The 18,260-nt window shown below is 35.3% G+C and overlaps 1 pseudogene; it reads left to right on the top strand.

Annotated features, from left to right (window-relative positions):
• The first annotated feature begins 11,669 nt into the window (after nucleotides 1-11,669).
• Nucleotides 11,670-12,578, top strand: LOC143672489 (olfactory receptor 7A17-like; annotated as a pseudogene).
• The last annotated feature ends 5,682 nt before the right edge of the window (nucleotides 12,579-18,260 follow it).

Below are 18,260 nucleotides of genomic sequence, written 5' to 3'. Positions count from 1 at the left end.
GATTAAGACCCACCTTGAATGGGGTGGGTCACATGGCAATTGAAATAACCTAATCCAAAGGTCACACCCACAATAGGTCTGCACCCACAAGAATGGATTAAGAGAACATGTCCTTTTCTGTGGAACATAATAGCTCCAACCAGCACATCCAAATAATGGGTTTGCCAGGTCATAAGACAACTCTAAACTTAGCTTCATGAGCAACTGCTAAATAACCCTCCACTGTGGTTGCATCGTTTTAAATTCCTACCAATAGTGGATAAGTGTTCCAGTTTATTCATCTCCTCTCCAATGCTTGTAGTTCCCTGTTTCTTTAATGTGAGAATCCAAGTGGGGGTGAGCTGAAACCTCATCATGGTTCTGATTCACATTCCCCTAATAGCTAGTGAAGCTGAGTATCTTTTCATGTGCTTTGTAGCCACCTATATATGGTTACAAAGCACCATATATAGGTGGCTACATGACACTTTAGAAAAATGCCTATTCATATCTCTTGCCCATTTTATATATTGATTCGTGTGCTAGTTTGAAAGAGTTATGTACCCTTGAAAAGCCATTCCTAAATCCATATCCATCTCATGGAGGTAACTGTTTCTTTAAATCTCTATCCATCACTATGCAGTGGAGACTTGATTAGATTATCTCCAGGTGTTGTGACATACCCCCTTGATTAGGGGGAGATGTGACTTTACCCATACCATGTAGGTCTTGATTAGTTTACTGGATTCTCTTAAAAGAGAAAACTTTTCGGAAAAAGTTAGAGGGGCATGAGAGTGTATGCAGTCAGAGACCTTTGGAGATGAAGAAGGAAAATACCCCTAGGGGATGCAGCAAAATCACTGCTCAGAGGAAAATTGATATCTATGGATGTCTATATCAAACGAGAAGGACCATCAATTAATTACTGAACTTCACATCTGGAAAAAATAAAAACACCTATAGAACTAAAACTAAAGCTAGTAGAAAGAAAGAAATAATAAAGATTAGCATGTTGGAAATAAATGAAATGAACAACAGAAAAACAATTGAAAGAAACAATAAAGCTAAAAGCTAGCTCTTGGAAAAGGTAAATAAAATTGTTTAAAAATTGGGCCATGGTGGCTCAGCAGGTAAGAGTATTTGCCTGCCATGTGTGAGGACCCAGGTTTGATTTCCAGTGCCTGCCAATGTAAAAAAAAATTGTTTAAAAATTAATTGATAAAAAAAGAGAAAGGAACCAAACTACTAAAATCCAAAATGAAATGGGGATATTAATAGCTATTGTAGAAATTAACAGAAGTATAAATGAATACTATGAACAATTGTTTGCTAACAATCTGGATAACATAGAGTAAATGAACAAATTCCTGAGTTAATACAACGTAACTATATAGACTCAATAATAAATAGGAGATCCCAAAGGACCTATAATGAGTTAAGCTATTCAATCTGTAATAAAAATTTTCCAACAAGAGATGTTCAGGACCAGATAGCTCCAAGAGTGTATTCTATCAAACATTCAAAAAAGAACTAACTCCAATACTTATGAAATACATTGAAATTGAAGACGAAGGAACTATTTCTAATTCATTCTATGAGTTTAACAATATGGTGATACCAAAGAACCATATGACATAATGTGAAAGGAAAATATGGATTAATTTCCCTTATGGATAATAAGTGTAAATATCCTCAACAAAAAACAAGCATTACATGGGGCAAGGTGGTGACATAAGGAGGTGGTGAACTCAGCTTGTCCTCTAGAACAACTATTAAATGGCCAGGAAATGTCTGTAACAACTGTTGAGGGACATCTATGACTGGCATACATTGTACACCAATCTGGAAGGAAGAAAGTGTCAAGATCACATTGCAGAAATGTAAGTAAGTCTCCCAAAACTGTGGATCTTGGCGCCCCTCCCCACTAACATGACAAGCTATAATGAAGGCACATCTTGAGAGAAAAAGAAGCAGTTTCTACTAGGAGAAAGGGAAAATAGCTCAACCAAACTCCAATTGTGGTTTCAATTAACAAATGTGGTTTACCAAATACAAGCTCTGAGCACAGATAAACTTAGAGTAAGCAGGAAACTAATCCTGAGGTCTATCCAATCTGAGAGAGAAGGTGGAGATGATGGAAAAGCAAAACTAAAACGGAGAATTTTGGAGTCAGCTGAGCTCAGAATGCTGGAAAAAGAGCTGTGTCCAAGGAAAAGAGACACAAGGTGCTGAGTACTAATCTGACTCTTCCTTGGAGAATCTCCAGTGGGGCCTGGACACCAGCACTGTAAAGGAATTTTTAAAACTTTTTTAAACAGATCATTAAAGAAAGCCTCAGGCATTTTCATTTGTCAGCACTACACCAGAAAAAGGCATAGCTAAGGCATGGCTTAGTGACAAAGTAACTATTGAGGTGAAGGAGAAGGCCCTAAAGCACCTATCTTTCCCCAGAAAATGGAGAGGATGATGTCAAGAGTAATGGCTCTTATACAGAGAATTCAGAGCCTAGTGCTGGAAAACAGAAACTGCTTAAGAACATCTTCTACCTCAGCCACTGTCTCAACCCCATCTCTGGCAGGGACAGGGATTGCTGAAAATTAAAGGTACTGAATGGTTTACATTACACCTATGGGGAACTGTGGGTTGACAAGCACTACCTGCTGGGCATGATAGAAAAAGTGCAGAATCAAGAGGCTTCACTGGCAACCTATTATGTTTCCTTCTCAGGAAACTTGATACTGTTCTCACCCTCCTGCTGAGATGTAGGTCTATATGGTCTGGGAAAATCTGATGTGTGTCAGTCACTTCTGAAAAGACCTTCCTCAAAAAAACAAAGCCAAACAACAAGAAAACCCTAGGTAAAAGAGAGAGAATATTCTCCATAATAAACTAATCAAACTATATATATATATATATATATATATATATATATATATATATATATATGTCTAAGAATCACCCTCAGAGAACCTCTTTTGTTGCTCAAATGTGGCCTCTCTCTCTAACATAACCCTGTAAATAAGCTCACTGCTCTCTGCCCTCATGGGACATAAATCCCAGGGATATAAATCTCCCTCAAAACATAGAAAATGACTCAAGAAAGAGCTATCCCTGGCTCTTCACCAAAGGGTGGAAAAAATAAAAAAGTTTCAGTGGCTAAGAGATTTCAAATACAGTTGAGAGGTCTGTCTGGACATTATTTTTATGCTTCATATTAATAATCCTTTTTAGTTTCTAGTATATTAGAAAATAGTCAAAAGAAATTCCTGAAAGTGTTGAACTGGAATCCAGTAGCACAGATTTTTGATGATAACTATATAACTGTACAGCTTTTATGGTGTGACCATGTGATTTTGAAAGCCTTGTTATGGGCACTGCCTTGACCCAGTGTAGGGAAAGATGAGTAAGAAAATAAGGCCCAAAATAAATATAACAGTGGCGGTTAAGGGTTTGAGACATTTTGTGTGTTCTTTATTATTTTTTTACCTTTTTGGAGTAATGAAAATTTTCTAAAATTGCTTATGGTAATGAACACACAACTATATGATATACTTTTGATTCACTGATTCATACTTTGAATGATTATGTTGTATGGGAATATAACTCAAATAAATTACAATAAAAACATTAGCAATTTGAATAAAAGAGAACAGTAAAAGGAAGTATCCCTTGTGATCAAGTGGTAATTATCTCACAAATGAAAACATGTTCACCATAAGAAAATCAATCAATGTAATACTCAAATTAGCAGAATGAAGGGGAACATCACGTGGTAATCTCATCTGATGCAGAAAATTCACTCAACAGAGCCAATGCCATTTCAATGTACAGTAGCTCAGAAAAATAATAGAAGGTAACTTTGACAATATGATAAGGGCATCTATATATATATATAAACACTGCTAATATTACACTTAATGATGAAAGTCAAGACCTTCCTCTTGTACTGCTTTGTACTGGAAGTCCTGGCCAAAAAACAATAGGCAATAAAATAAAATAATATTCATCTAAGTTGGAAATGAAGATGGAAAACTCTTTGATATAGGGATGACATGATCCTTTATATAGTAGTAGGAAACCTTTCTGAAGAACACTTCTAGAGCTCATAAGTAAACCCAGACAAATGCAAGCTCCAAGATTAAGATGCATGTGGTTGTGTTTTGTACACCCTTAAAGATCATTCCTGTCTGGAAGCTTTAAAAAAATTCATTCATCACAACATCTAATGGGATACATAGGAAACAATGATTGAATGGAGGCTTCATAGAAGAGATGAAAGAGCTGATACTTAAAGAAAAAGAACACCTCTTCGTGCAGAAGAGGGGGAGCATTCTAGCAAGCAGGATCAGCAGGAACATTTTGATAATTCAGGTGTAAACTCTAAGAACATGTCATTAGTAGACAGCAGAAAGTGTGTACACCCATCTACATGGAGTAATCAATTATTCCTTAAGTCCTTGGGAGCTACTGGGGAAGAATTTGCTTTCAAAAGGGGTAATGCAAAATACTGGAACACAGAAACTGGTCAGGGTAGTTTTCAGGATTGACTTACTCTCTTACATTGAAAATTGTAAGCATTGGGAGACATGCACAGGCTGTTCACACAGTACATGGAAGGACAGACTGAGTGGTCAATATGGCGGTCACTGGTAGGAGCTCTGGGTGGGAAGCCCAAGCATTGCTCCTTTCAGTGGATGCAAGTCACTTTACCCTGGGAAATGTCTGCAGATGTCTATTTCTACTGAGTGTTGGAAAAATATGCTGTAATAGATAACTTAAAGATAAAATTCATCTCCTATCTTATTCCTTTCCCACAAAAACAATGCATTTTCTTAACATCATTGCCTGTATTGCTGGATAGATGGGTAGGAAGATACAAAGGGTTGAACAAGTTATTTGCCAAATTTCCAAGTATTTGACCTACAGATTAATAGATAGTAAATATGACAGGAAGCTTTCCTTTAAATGCATCCACAGAATGTTAAGAATGTTTTAACTTTCATTTGTAGTATATTTGCCTGAATTATTTAACACTTCATCATTAGGCAGTGATGGCCTCAAAGGGATTTTGTTTTGCTTTGTTTTGTTTCTTTTGTAGCAATTAGTCAGGCCTATCCAGTGTTGTCAATTACAGTCCTTATTTGGTTAAGACTTTATTCTCTGACTTTGGCAATGGCAGAAAGATTGTAATCTATCACTTGTTTTTCTACTCTGAAACTCCAAGTGCGATGGTAATTCCAATGTTGAGCAAGATGGTTTCTTAGAAATAATTATCTTTAGTATAGTGAATATTAAAGCTATGCAATCACATATGAATGGAGAAAAGGGTCTGTAGTGTGGACTTGACCAAAACAAATGCAATTAATTCCAGACTTGATGACTTCCAAATTAACCAAGTAAAAGTTCTCTGATCATTATATCATTAAGAAAGCTCTCAAAGCCGGGATGAATATTGGTTCATAAGACTTTGAAAACTCCGGTTCCATGTTCCCACCACACACAAAGCTGGGGTGTATGAGCTGGTCCCCAAAGTAAACTCTTGTCTCTGATCACTGGCTCTTCTCTGACCTTTGCAATTGCTCTCAAATATATTCAGTTGCTAAAGCAATGATTTCACTGGGTACCTATATTTTTTCTTAGTTTTATTTCCAAATTGTATGCAAAACAGACATTTTAATTTAGAATCATTCTATTTTAAATGGCCACTTTATGGACATTAGAATTGTATTCTTTAAAAAAATAATATTATAAATTGGAGGTAGATATTTTTATGTATATTAGGACTTGGTAAAATTTTTTAATGTAACTGGTACCATCTTCAGGGCATTATCCACAGGCACATTATAAAATAATAATTATTTAATGTTTTTACCAAAGAAGTTTCAGTTTACCTTGTTAAAAATGTTAAAACCTAAACAGTAATTTACTCTGATGGTAATGTGCCACAAGTTTAGCCCTTATAGCTATAGTATATTTACACACGTTTAATCAATATGTCAAAGGTAAATTTTTCTGGGAAATACTTAAAATTTGAATAGATATTAAAATAAATAAGGTTAACTGTCAAGAAAGAGATACATAGGATAGAAAGTGATAATTTAAACTGAGGCTATGAGGGACTTGTCCACTGAAGATTATTATGGAAGTTAAAGTAGAACTCAGTAAATGACAAGATATCTGTGTTCTTAGAAAGGAAGAATTAATATTATTAAAGCATCAATAATATCCACAGTGATCTACTCCCTATGAAAATACCAGGAGCTTTTTTTTAAGAGAAAATGGAGAATCTGATCCTCACTCATGGAATTGCACATCATCAGGACTGAAGCACCACCTCGGGGTGCTGTATTTACTTATTTCCATGTCTCGGCTTGTTTAGACCCTTTACTGTTTGAGAGAAGGCACCGTGACTTTTTTTTCTTCCTTCTTGGACCATTGTTCAGTATCACTGAATAAATATTTGTGGAATGACTGAAAACAAAAAGTTGATTGAGTTGAACAGATATTACTAAGTATGAGGGAGAAAGGAGACATAGTGAAGCAAGAGGAGATATTGTTGAGAGAGGGCAGCCACATAAATGAGACCCAACAACTAAGGAGACAGAAGAGAGACAGAAGATATCTTAATTCATCTACAGTTTCTCTCCAGAATCAGCAATAGGGAAAAGCTATGGGAAACCTTGAAGTAGTAGATCCCCATCAAATAAGAGGTAACATCACAGGAGGAGTCCACTGGGAAAAGAGATGAACATAATGTTCCAGGGCTTTCTCCCAAGGGTCATAGAGTCTCAAGTTGGGATTTTGATTTCTTTCTTACCTCCAGAGAACTAAATATTTCAGAGAGTAGAGATATAAGAATACTTTCTTAATGAGACTCATAGGAATTAAATTCCCAAAGTATGGAAAATCTAAATGCTTCCCTTATACTATGGCAATATAACCAATCTCTGATGAGGTGGAAATATAATTTTGCCTTCTAGAGACCTCATGAGTGGTCCCACATACTTACCCTTCCTGGGAGCAGAGCTTTCAACTTCATCCATTATTAAAGAAAGAATTTGCATTGGTGAAATCAGACCCTTCTTTGATAATTGCTGGGTGAGTTGCAGAATCTTGTCAAGTGTGTGGGGAATGTATTATGAGTCCAGGTTTCCTTTTATTCATGGAAAATTTAGGGGCATTAACAAAGATAATACAAAGATACAACCATACAAAGTCCTACCCAGTTAAAAAGCTTGTTGGGGAGGGTGATAATGGATGAACTAAAGTATCTCCTTTCCTTCATCTGTCTCATCTTGTGTTTTTATCATTCATGGAGCTTCCCTCATGGAAGTATCTATTCAATAAGATTCATCTATTTTTAAATTTTAATCATTCAGCAAAAACTTATTCATGAATACCCTCATGGTAGGCTCTAAATGTTATTCCCAGGATAAATAAATGAGTAAAATATTACACCTTATTTCAAAGAGATGACATCTAAATAGGGAAAAGACATAGAAATGAGTACATGCAATATCATGAGGTGGCACTGAAATCCAGGTGAAATAAATCAAAAGTTTGGACTCAATTTATGGAGGTTAGTGAAGGCTTCATATGGGCATTGATAATTTTGCTGAGCCTTGAAGGAAGAATTGAAGTAATTTCAGGAGAAGGGGCTAGAATCACACTAAGAAGACAGGGACACAAATATGTGATCAATATAAATGTAAGGGATGATTGAGTTTAAAACTAGCTCTTAATATCTGAATAACAATGAGGAGCAGAGTGTGGAAAGTGGAAGGAGAACCTGGTCAGACTGACAGCTGACTCGTAAAGAGAGCCTTGTGCTTTTTTCAGGAGATTGATACCTGTGTTTGAAGTTATTGAAGAGACAGTGCAGGGTTCATAGAAGGTGATGTTCATGAAAATTCTTGCCTTGTGTAAACCTCACTTGGGGTCAATTTCTGTTTTCAAATCCCTGGAGAGATGATGACGGCTGGAAATAAGGAAGGGTGGGAGGTTTTGGAAATGAATCTGCATGGTTTGAATCATTATCATATGAAAAAACTCTCAATTAATACTAAGCACATACTGGGCATTTTATATTCATATTTTCTTTCTTTCTATTATTCTATGAAATTGGTATCAGTCTTCTGATTTAATGCATGAAGAATCTGAGACTTACAGCAGAGTCATAATCTTGTCCAAGGCACGTAATCAAGTTCAGAATGAAGCTTGGAATTGTTGTTTCCTAGGTTTTTGCATTTCACTAATAATTTTACTTTTTAATAGACATAATTCTTAAGCCAATGTTAGAGAAAAATTTCAAGGATAATAGAGATAGTCTCCAAAACCCATCACCCATTTTTCCCTATTCTGAATGTCTTCCATCCAGAATACCACATAACATTCATTTGTTATAAATAAAAGTTTTTCAGGCTTTACTTGTTTTGTTGACTTGTGTATTTTTGAAGGGTGCTGATAATGTATTTTGTAAAGTTTCCTTTAGTTGGAATTTGTATAATGTTCTCTCATGACTAGACTGGGATTATGGGTTATAGAGGAATACAGTAGAGCTAAACAGCTATTTTCATTAAATCATGTATTCAGGGTACATTTCATCACTTTTGATGTTGACCTTGATCAACAATGCATGCCAGGTTTCCCCACTTAGGAGTTCCTTATTTTTCCCTTATCCATGTTTTGCTTTGGAAAGAAGTCACTAGATGAATCCCACAATTCAGGAGTTTGGGTTATGCTCCCCCTTCTTGAGAGAGCAGTGTCTACATAAATATTTGAAACTTTCTGCATGGGAAATTTGTCTTTTCTTATTAATTCATTGAGTAATGTATTTATGTCATTTTGGATTTGTGGCATTTGTCTTATACTTTGGGTTGTGCTATATTACTTGACTTATTTTGTTGCTCAGCTTGTTTCGGGTTTGGTGATGGGATGTCTCATCAGTTCCATATGTCTCTTTGATATACCACATCATTGAAGGGTTTACTTTAGCACTTAGTTTCTGGTACTGCAAAGTGATCCAGACACCTCTCAGATATTTCTTTTCCACGTCTAATGTCAGCCATTTCTCTCAGGAACATTTATTGGAGAATGGTGTCAAAATAAATGTCCGGGAACTATGTGTGCTTTATGGCACTGGAACACCTAGGTGCTTTCCAGTGAACAGAGTAAGAAAATGTATATAAGTCTACCAAGTGGTGCATATGTACATGGCCATAAACATGTCCATACGTAATACTCTGTGTCTGTATTAACCTACTCATGCTGATGTGTCTCACTCTAAACCATTACCAGGTAGAACATTCTAGCCTCCTTCCCTTGCTTATGGTTAACTACCCACTCTGCAGTGGGAAACATATTCTTCTCACCTACCATCATCTACTTAATTGCTTGATCCCAGTATACATGTATAGAAGTGATAGAATTGTGGACCCACACTCTGGTGAGATAAAATATATCCACCAAAATACAGTGCTTATACACAGTTTCTGCTCCCTTCATTCTATGCACTCCACTGATAGCCAATATTATTATTTAAACCCCTTTTTCCTTCATCCCTCCAGTAAGTGTGTTTCATTTATTTGTAATATAGTTAGGCTGTTTCATCAAATTTAGCATTCCATACTGACATTGCCTTGATCTTGAATTTGAATATTTTATTTGCATATAATAAAATTCACTCTTTGTGTTTGAAAGGTTAATGTGTTTCAACAAATACATATAGTCATGTGTCTGTAATGACATATTCTACAGAATAGAGTCATGGCTCTCAAAATTACTTTGTAATTCACCTATTAGACCCTGCTCTCCTGTTCCAGATCCATTGGCAATCAGTGATCATTCTATTGTCTCTATTGTTTTGCCTAATCCAGAAAGTCATATCATTGAAATTCTACTATGGGGCATATTTAGACAATGTTTTCAATTACAAGCTATCATTTAAGATTTATCCTGAAGTTTTGTAACTGGAGAGGATATTTATTTCTATAATTGAATAATATTCCATTGTATAGATGTAGCAGACTTTCCTCATCCATTCACTTACTGAAGTACATCTTTGTGTTCTCAGATTTTGGAGATTATAAGCAAATCTGCCACAAAAATTCTCTTGTAGGTTTTTGCATGGCCTTACATTTCAAATCAGCTGTATATCTAAGAGCACAGTTTCTGAATTGCATGGTGAGATGACATTTAGTTTTACTGTAAACTGCAAAACTTTCTCCTGGCCTCACCATTTTGTATTCTCACTAGCAATGAATGAACATTCATACACTCCCCCATCCTCATGACTCATTGTTATTGTCACTATTTAGGTTTTTAATATTCTAAGAGGTGGGTGATAACATATTATTGTGGTTTAATTTTGCAATTTCTAATGACAAATGATGTTGAGTATCATTTCAAATGCTTATTTACCACCTGTAGATCTTCTTTATGAAGTTTTGTGTTCAGATCATTTGCACATTTTTAATTGGATAGTACCTTTTTATTGTTGGGTGTTAAAAGTTCCTTGTATGTTTGGGTACACATTTCTTATCAAATATGTGTTTTACAAATATTTTCTCCAATTCAATGGATTCTCTTTTCATTCCTTATCAATGTATTTCACTGGGTAGGAATTTTATATTTAATAAAGTCAAATTTATAAATATTCTTCTCTCATGAATCATGATTCGATGTTATATTTAAAACTCATCACCAAATAATGGGCTAGTAGATTTTTTGATATATTTTATTCTAAAAGTATTATACACGCATTACAATTTTAAGTGCAGGAATCATTTGGAGTTAATTTTTTTGAAATGGATACAATTTTGAATAGCTTCCTTTTATTTTTGTATGTTGACATCCCATTGTACCAGCAGCACTTTATGAAAAACCAAAATTTTCCATTGTTATTTTTCAAAGACCCACTGACTACATTAGTGTGCATCTACTTTTGAGTACTTGCACATTAATTCATGCATCTATTTCACCAACACAACACAATTTGATCATTGTATCTTTGTAATTATACATGAAATTAGGTAGTATGAGCTCTACAAGTTTGGTCTTCTTCAGTATTGTTTAGAGAATCTAAGACCACTGCTTTCCATATAAACTTTAGAATTAATTTGTCCATATACACAAAAGAAAGTCCTGCCATTTGGAATGTGATTGAGTTGAATGTATAGATCAAGTTGAGATGAAATGTCATCTACACAATTAAATTTTTCTCTCAATGAAGACAGAATAACTTTGTTTTTAATTTTTATTATAACAATCTATATACAACTGAAAATTTCTCTTTCTAACCATTTTCAAGGTTACAATTTGGTAATATGATTACATTCAAAATACTGAGCTGCCATTACAGATATTCATGAACTCTACTTTTTCATCAAGTAGTACAAAATGAATGGTCAAAGTGATTGAAGAATAAAATAGTGTGTAAAAGTATTTCAATGAAAGTACTGCCTTTGTAAAATGCTTACAATTATGGACAAGGATGGTGAGTTGGCAATGGCATTAAGGAGAAGCAGGAGCAATGACTTACCTGATATTTTCATGTAAGGGCCTCTAGAACCATGCATATTAATTAAGATTAATGAACATAATGCTCTTACCAATAGATATAATGTTTTGAACACTGCTTGTAACTGCACTTGCCTTACGCTGGTTTCTCTTTCAGCAGTTTCATGAGTTACATGGAATTAGAGAACAAAACATGTGTTTCAGAATTTATCCTCCTGGGGCTCTCAGAAGACACAGAAATGCAGCCCCTTCTATTTGCTCTGTTCCTGATGATGTACCTGGTCACTCTCATTGGGAACCTGCTCATCGTCATGGCCACCATTTCTGATGCCCACTTGCACATGCCTGTGTACTTCTTCCTTGCTAACCTGTCTTTTGCAGACATCTGTTTCACCTCCACAACTGTCCCAAAGATGCTGGTGAACATCAAGACAGAGACCAAATCTATAAGTTATGGAAACTGCCTCACCCAGATGTATTTTTTCATTCTTTTTGTAGCCTTAGACAACTTGCTGTTAACTGTAATGGCCTATGACCATTAGATGGCCATCTGTCACCCACTGCATTACATGGTCGTCATGAACCCCAGGCTGTGTGGTCTCCTGCTGCTGATGTCATGGATATTGTGTGTTTTGATTGCTCTTTTACATGGGTTAATGTTTTTGTGACTCTCTTTTTGTACAAGGCTGGAAATACCCCATTTTTTCTGTGATCTTGATCATGTAGTCCAACTTGCGTGTTCTGACACCTTCCTCAATGACCTCGTGAGGTATATTGCAACTGGAATTATGGGTGTGATTCCATTCACTGGGATCCTTTTCTCTTACTATAAGATTATATCCTCAATTTTGAGAATTTCATCAGCTGGGGGCAGATATAAAGCATTTTCTACCTGTGGGTCTCATCTTTCAGTTGTGTCCTTGTTATGTGGTACAGGTCTTGGAGTGTATCTTACTTCTGCTGCAACCCAAAATGCAAGGGCAAGTGCAATAGCTTCAGTAATGTACACAGTGGTCACTCCCATGCTGAATCCTTTCATCTACAGTCTTAGAAACATATACAGGATATACAGTATGCCTTAAGAATAATTTCCAGCAGGTAAAGATTTACCCTGCAAAAAGACACTTTGTCACAAGTTAGAAATTTGCTTGCCATTAATTGAGGTTAATATGAGACTATCTAAACTAAATACTCATCAGTGTATAAAATAATCTGATGTTTGCTCGATTTCTAGAATTCTGTCTCAGCTTTTCATACATCAAAACACCTTATCTTTTTTATTTTCTTTAAATCATTTTACCTGACTGATTGTAATCTGAGGATTCAGTATTGAGTTGGACTCCTCTGCCTGAATATTTGGTGACACTTATTTATTACAGGTAATGTGACACATACAAAATTATAGGAATTGCTGGAGGTGTGAACGTGTACGGCTGTCCCTGAGAGAAGAAATCAACCACTCTTGTGTTATTTACTTTTGATGAAAATCATGTCACTTTAAATGCTGTGTACCTGTTGTCAGGGTTTTGGTAATTGGCTCCAGAAGCAGGGCATATCTTGGACTGCTGTCATTCACCAAAGTATTACATTTCCATATTCTATATTCCTTCTCTGATAGATGACTGTCTTTGCACAATTTCAACATGAGTCAGTTGAGAATATAATAGATATTACAACTGTGATTCTTCAATTGTTTATGGTTTCACTCATCCCTGGGATTCTTCCAGTGATATAATTTAACTATTTAAGACTTATTTTCATAAGCAGGGTCATTTCCAGGATATTTTCCAGGGTATTTCCTACAATAAGAGTCATCATTTACAGATCCTGAACAGTGCCATGGGTATCTTGCCTATTTCCAAGTATGTCTTCTGCAAATATTAATCCCAGATATTAGGAAATAATATCAAGATTTTAAGAAGACCTATTGTCTCCTTTAGGAAGTAGAATGAGGCTTTTTTTAAAATTTGTTCCTTACCTGACCACAGATTCCTCTTTTTGACTGGAAGATTGGAGTGGCATTTTAGGTTTAGAGATTTCTCAGAGCTAATGCTCCATTTTGGAAAAAAAATGTGTTCTTTTATGTATTCAGTTTTCATTCTTTGGCAAATCTGTGAATTCATTTATTTTGCAATGCATTAAGTCAAAGGATCAGATTCTCTTAGTTATACCCACATAAAACCTGTAGTTTACAGAGAAAGGAGACTTGATTTCTGCTGTCCTGAAAGAATTCTCATTTTTTTATTGTGCTTAACCTGAGAATTGATATCCTCAGCTTGCAATTTTCTTTTCTTAAATATTCTCCAGAACAATTAAATGATCCACCTTACTCTATATTTATTGAATTCTGATTCTCAACAAAATACTTTAATAAATAAACCTGTTTTCCAAACTCTTCCCTACACAATCTCTTTAGGGATGACTACAAACATTGTATTGTGATTCAGGTTTGCCAATATTATTCATGCAGGAGACGCACACTTTTATCCAAAGTACACAGTCCTTAATGTCCTCACTTCCAACTGGTTGATATATCAGTTCCCAGATTCTTAACAGGCAGACAGGGTCTTTTGCCATCAATTTCTCTCTGCAAGAATTTACCTGTATGTCTTATTTTCTTTAAGCATAAATATCTTTTTAAAAAATCTCCAATAATTTTTGAAGTAATTTAGTAGGCATGTTATGTCAACATTGCTGAAGAAGTTAGAGGTATGTTTTTCAAATAGAAAACAGTAAAAAAAACAGCCTAGCCAAGAAAGGTGATATTTATGCTATCATCAGGAAGATATTATAAATTAAGAAGATTTCCCCAATATTGTTAGGATACAAACATGCTGCATTTTCTGCAATTTAGGCAGTAGGAAGAAATTCCCATATGTATTGGTTATGTATGCAATACTCATGCTAGTTCATCATCTTTTGGAGAACAAGAACCCAAAGCAGAAGGAGGGAGAAATATTGCTATGTGCCAGTCCACCCTGCCTTCCAGACATCATATCATGTGAACTGCATGGTGGACACCAAATACTTTTATACTCTGAGTGTAATTTAGGGCAGAGGGAGATGGACTGTCTCTCAAAATCTCCTAAGACTTTTCCTGTTTCCCTTCTATCATACATGGCTCATACTAGGTTCTGAAGGAAAGGTGTTCTTTAGAGCTTGTTTTGAGTGAATGATGGATTCCTTTACAACTCTGCCATATACCCCAAATCTCTACTTCAATTACTATTCTTGACACTCATAATTTTTCTCAGAAAAATCATCTTAGTTTTTTTATGATAATTTTACTCTTCTCCTGAACACTTACAACAAAAAGGATTCACTGTGAAGTGAGTGGATACATCTATTCTCACAGAAAACTGTTTGATTCATGAAGAAAATATTTGTTTTCATAGAACTAGGAATACATTTTGCTCTTGAAGAAAATGCCACCAAATTATCTGAAGGAAACACTTGAACAGAGCCATTAAAACATAGATTTTAGCAAAAGAAACCTTCATGAATTGTGGGGGGGTGATAAACACAGGTTATAGAGGGAAACACTATTATTTTTCTGGGAGAAATGAGGGGCTTGATTGTCACCTTCAAACTATCAAATGCATGCTATATAGAAGAGAAGACTCATTTTGACTGAGCTCTGCTCTGTTCAATTTTATTTCATTGGATAATCTGAGGAATCATTTACTATTGCCCATTTATGCAAAATTTTACAAAAGATGCATGGTTTCTATTGGAAGATTAATTTTCAAGAGCAGGGGAAGTCAGAATAACACTGCCAGGTCCAGAGAATATCACTTAAGCTCAGACACTACAAGAGCAGTAACTGAGTCCACAACACTTAGAATGTGCCATAAAAATGTAGACAGTGTCAAACTATGTGTCCATGAAACATAGGAGTCATGAATCTTTCCACCCATGCCAAGAGTTGGGACTGCAAGAGAAGCCAATTATGGAGTACCAGTATCTATGAAAAGCTCTGGGAAAGCAGCTCCTCATGATCTTCTACCAACGCTGACATTCTCACTTTCATTTCAATTTCAGATTACTCTTTCCAGAAGAATTGGTGTGCAACCATGTAGTTCTGAAATATGTCATCCAAACTGAGATTACATAAATGTTTCATCTCCTTGATGTTCCCGAATGCAAATATTTTGTATTTATCTATCATCTAGGATGGAAACAGAGCTAGTGGAACAAAAAATTATGGGAATGAGCTGGAGAAGTTTTTTTATGTTGTGGGTCAGAAATGTAATGGCAGGAAATGCTTTACTTACAATAACTGCACAAACCCAAAGAAAAAGATATAGGCAAATTCTACAAATGTAAAGTATTTATGTCTAATTTCTATTTCTTGAGGGGTTATTGGATTCTATTCAAACAATTTTCTATCAGTTCCAATTCACAGAAATTTTTAATTTTTAATTTATCAATGTATATTTCTACCCTAGATGATATTTTTCATTCACTTTGAAATGTGTTTGGACCATTGTACATATGTATGCACAGTATTCCTTTTAATTATTTCAAACTTATAACAGATAGTTGTTTCATGATCTGTGCCTGAGTAATTTCTATATATGCAACAATAAAGGCTTGTGTCCACCATCTGCTTTACAACCAGCTGTTGTACCTTCCTTTCTTAGTGTTATTGGTGACTTTTCAATTGTGCTATATTTAATTTGTCAGGCCATATTTCTGAGAAATCTTGATAGCTTATGTGGAAGAGGGAAGGGTTTACATTTGAATTTATTTTGTCATTACTAAGACAAGATGATTTAAATTTAAGTTCTCCATATTGAGTTTTTAAGACCATATAGGTGCTGTGATCTCAGAGTGCATGCTAGTATTTCATTCATAGGGCTTTCCTCACCACATAGCTCTAGAACCAGGGTAAGTGTGAATCTTGATGCCTGTGATGGTTGGAGGGTGTTGTGTAACACAGAAAAGCTGCATTCTTTTCCTTTGTCAAATCTTGTGAGGGCAGACTTATCATTTGAGTGGGATCATTTTGATTAAGTTGTTTCCATGAAGATGTGGCCCACCCAATTGTGGGTGGGGCCATTTGATCAGTTTGGTTTCCATGGAGATGCATTTCTGCCCATTCACAGTGGGTATTCATCTGCTGAATGGAATTATCTGTCAATAAACCCTGGAGTTATTCCTCCCTGTCAGCTGATCTTAGGGATTGTCACATGAGACCAGTAAGTATTGGTAGGAGTCATGTAGTCTGAATCAGTTGCTTATCCAACTCACTTGTCCTTAATGCCAATTGAAATCTGATCTACAGTATGTTGTTTCCACTTAGACCCTTTAATGGAAGCCCAAATTTTGGCTTCATGGGTTTGTGATGAGCAGCTCAGATTGCATGGCATCTTGATGGCCCAAAGTTAAGGGTTTTCTGTACAGCAACAAACCATAAGCACTTTCTAAAATGAGTAACAACCATCCTCAAAATGTGATATAAAGTTGCTTTAACATCCTTAGGGTCTGCTTTGTAAATGAACTACATGGCCATGCTGAAGGCACCATACAATACCCCAACCTGCCATGGATACTTAAACCACTATTCAATATGATGAGTAGATCAGGATGTACAAATGATATATAAGTGGCTTCAAGATACAAGGAAGCCCAATAGATATTGTTCCTGTCAAATACTTTCATGTACAATCCTGAGAAAAAGGCAATTCACATATGTAACCATTGTAATTACAGTTATGAAGTTGAAGAACTTCATACTGAAAGCTCTTAATATTATACATTAGTGAAGTAGGCTTAAGAGGAATATGAAGCTCACCCTTTACAAATGGAAGCTCAGGTAAAAGATTCCTGCATCTATGCATTCCAAAGGTCAATGATACACAGCAGACTGAAAAAAGGGTTATCTAGATAAACAGTTGTCTTTTGCCTACTTTTACATGGTGAGTTTGACTTTTCTGATAAACAGAAGTTGAGGGAACTTTTCAGATCTTGACCTGCCCTACAAAAATTGCTACGTGAATTTTTCAGTTTAAAACAAAAATACCCAAGGTAGGAGCCCAGAGCTGTGTGAAAATTTAAAGATCTAAGTAATTGCAACTACATGGTTAAATACAAATGCCAGCCTTTTTGGATTCACTGTAAGTTAGTAAACTTTTCATTTCTTTGAAGATCTAAAAATACATATGCATAGGTAATCAAGGAGTTAAGTTAGAATCATTGCAAACTATTATTGATAGATTTATGATGCTAAATACAAGGCCCATGTTGACCATGAAGAATATATCTAAAATGTATATATATATGAAAGTAAATCATAAATGGATCAATTTGCATCACTACAATCCATCATCTATATAAAAAGGAAGGAAACATGAAAGAAAATGAGGGATAAAAACATTAGAAGATGTATAAGAAACTTGTGAACAAATAATTAAATTATGTCTTGCCTTATCTGTAATTATTTTGCATGTAAATAACTTAACCTCTCCAGTCAAAAGACACTGAGTGGCAGAATGGATAACAAGGTGTGATCCAAATATATGTTGTTTAAAAAAGGCAAAAGTTAGGACATAAGATACAAATAGGTTGAATATGAAGGAAAGAGAAAAATATTCCAAATACATAACAAACAGAAGAGACCTGGGTTGGTTCAATTAATACTAGGTAAAATTGACTTTAATTAAAAATCGGTTGCCAAAAACAGTGAAGGAACCATATATATTGATAAATGGTTCAATGCATTAAGAAAATTTTGCATCTAGTCACAGAGCCCCAAAATACAA

The sequence above is a fragment of the Tamandua tetradactyla genome, chromosome Y (genome assembly GCF_023851605.1).
Source record: "Tamandua tetradactyla isolate mTamTet1 chromosome Y, mTamTet1.pri, whole genome shotgun sequence".
Taxonomy (NCBI): domain Eukaryota; kingdom Metazoa; phylum Chordata; class Mammalia; order Pilosa; family Myrmecophagidae; genus Tamandua; species Tamandua tetradactyla.
Note: the sequence above shows the minus strand (reverse complement) of the source record. Positions and strands in the feature narration are given on the sequence as shown.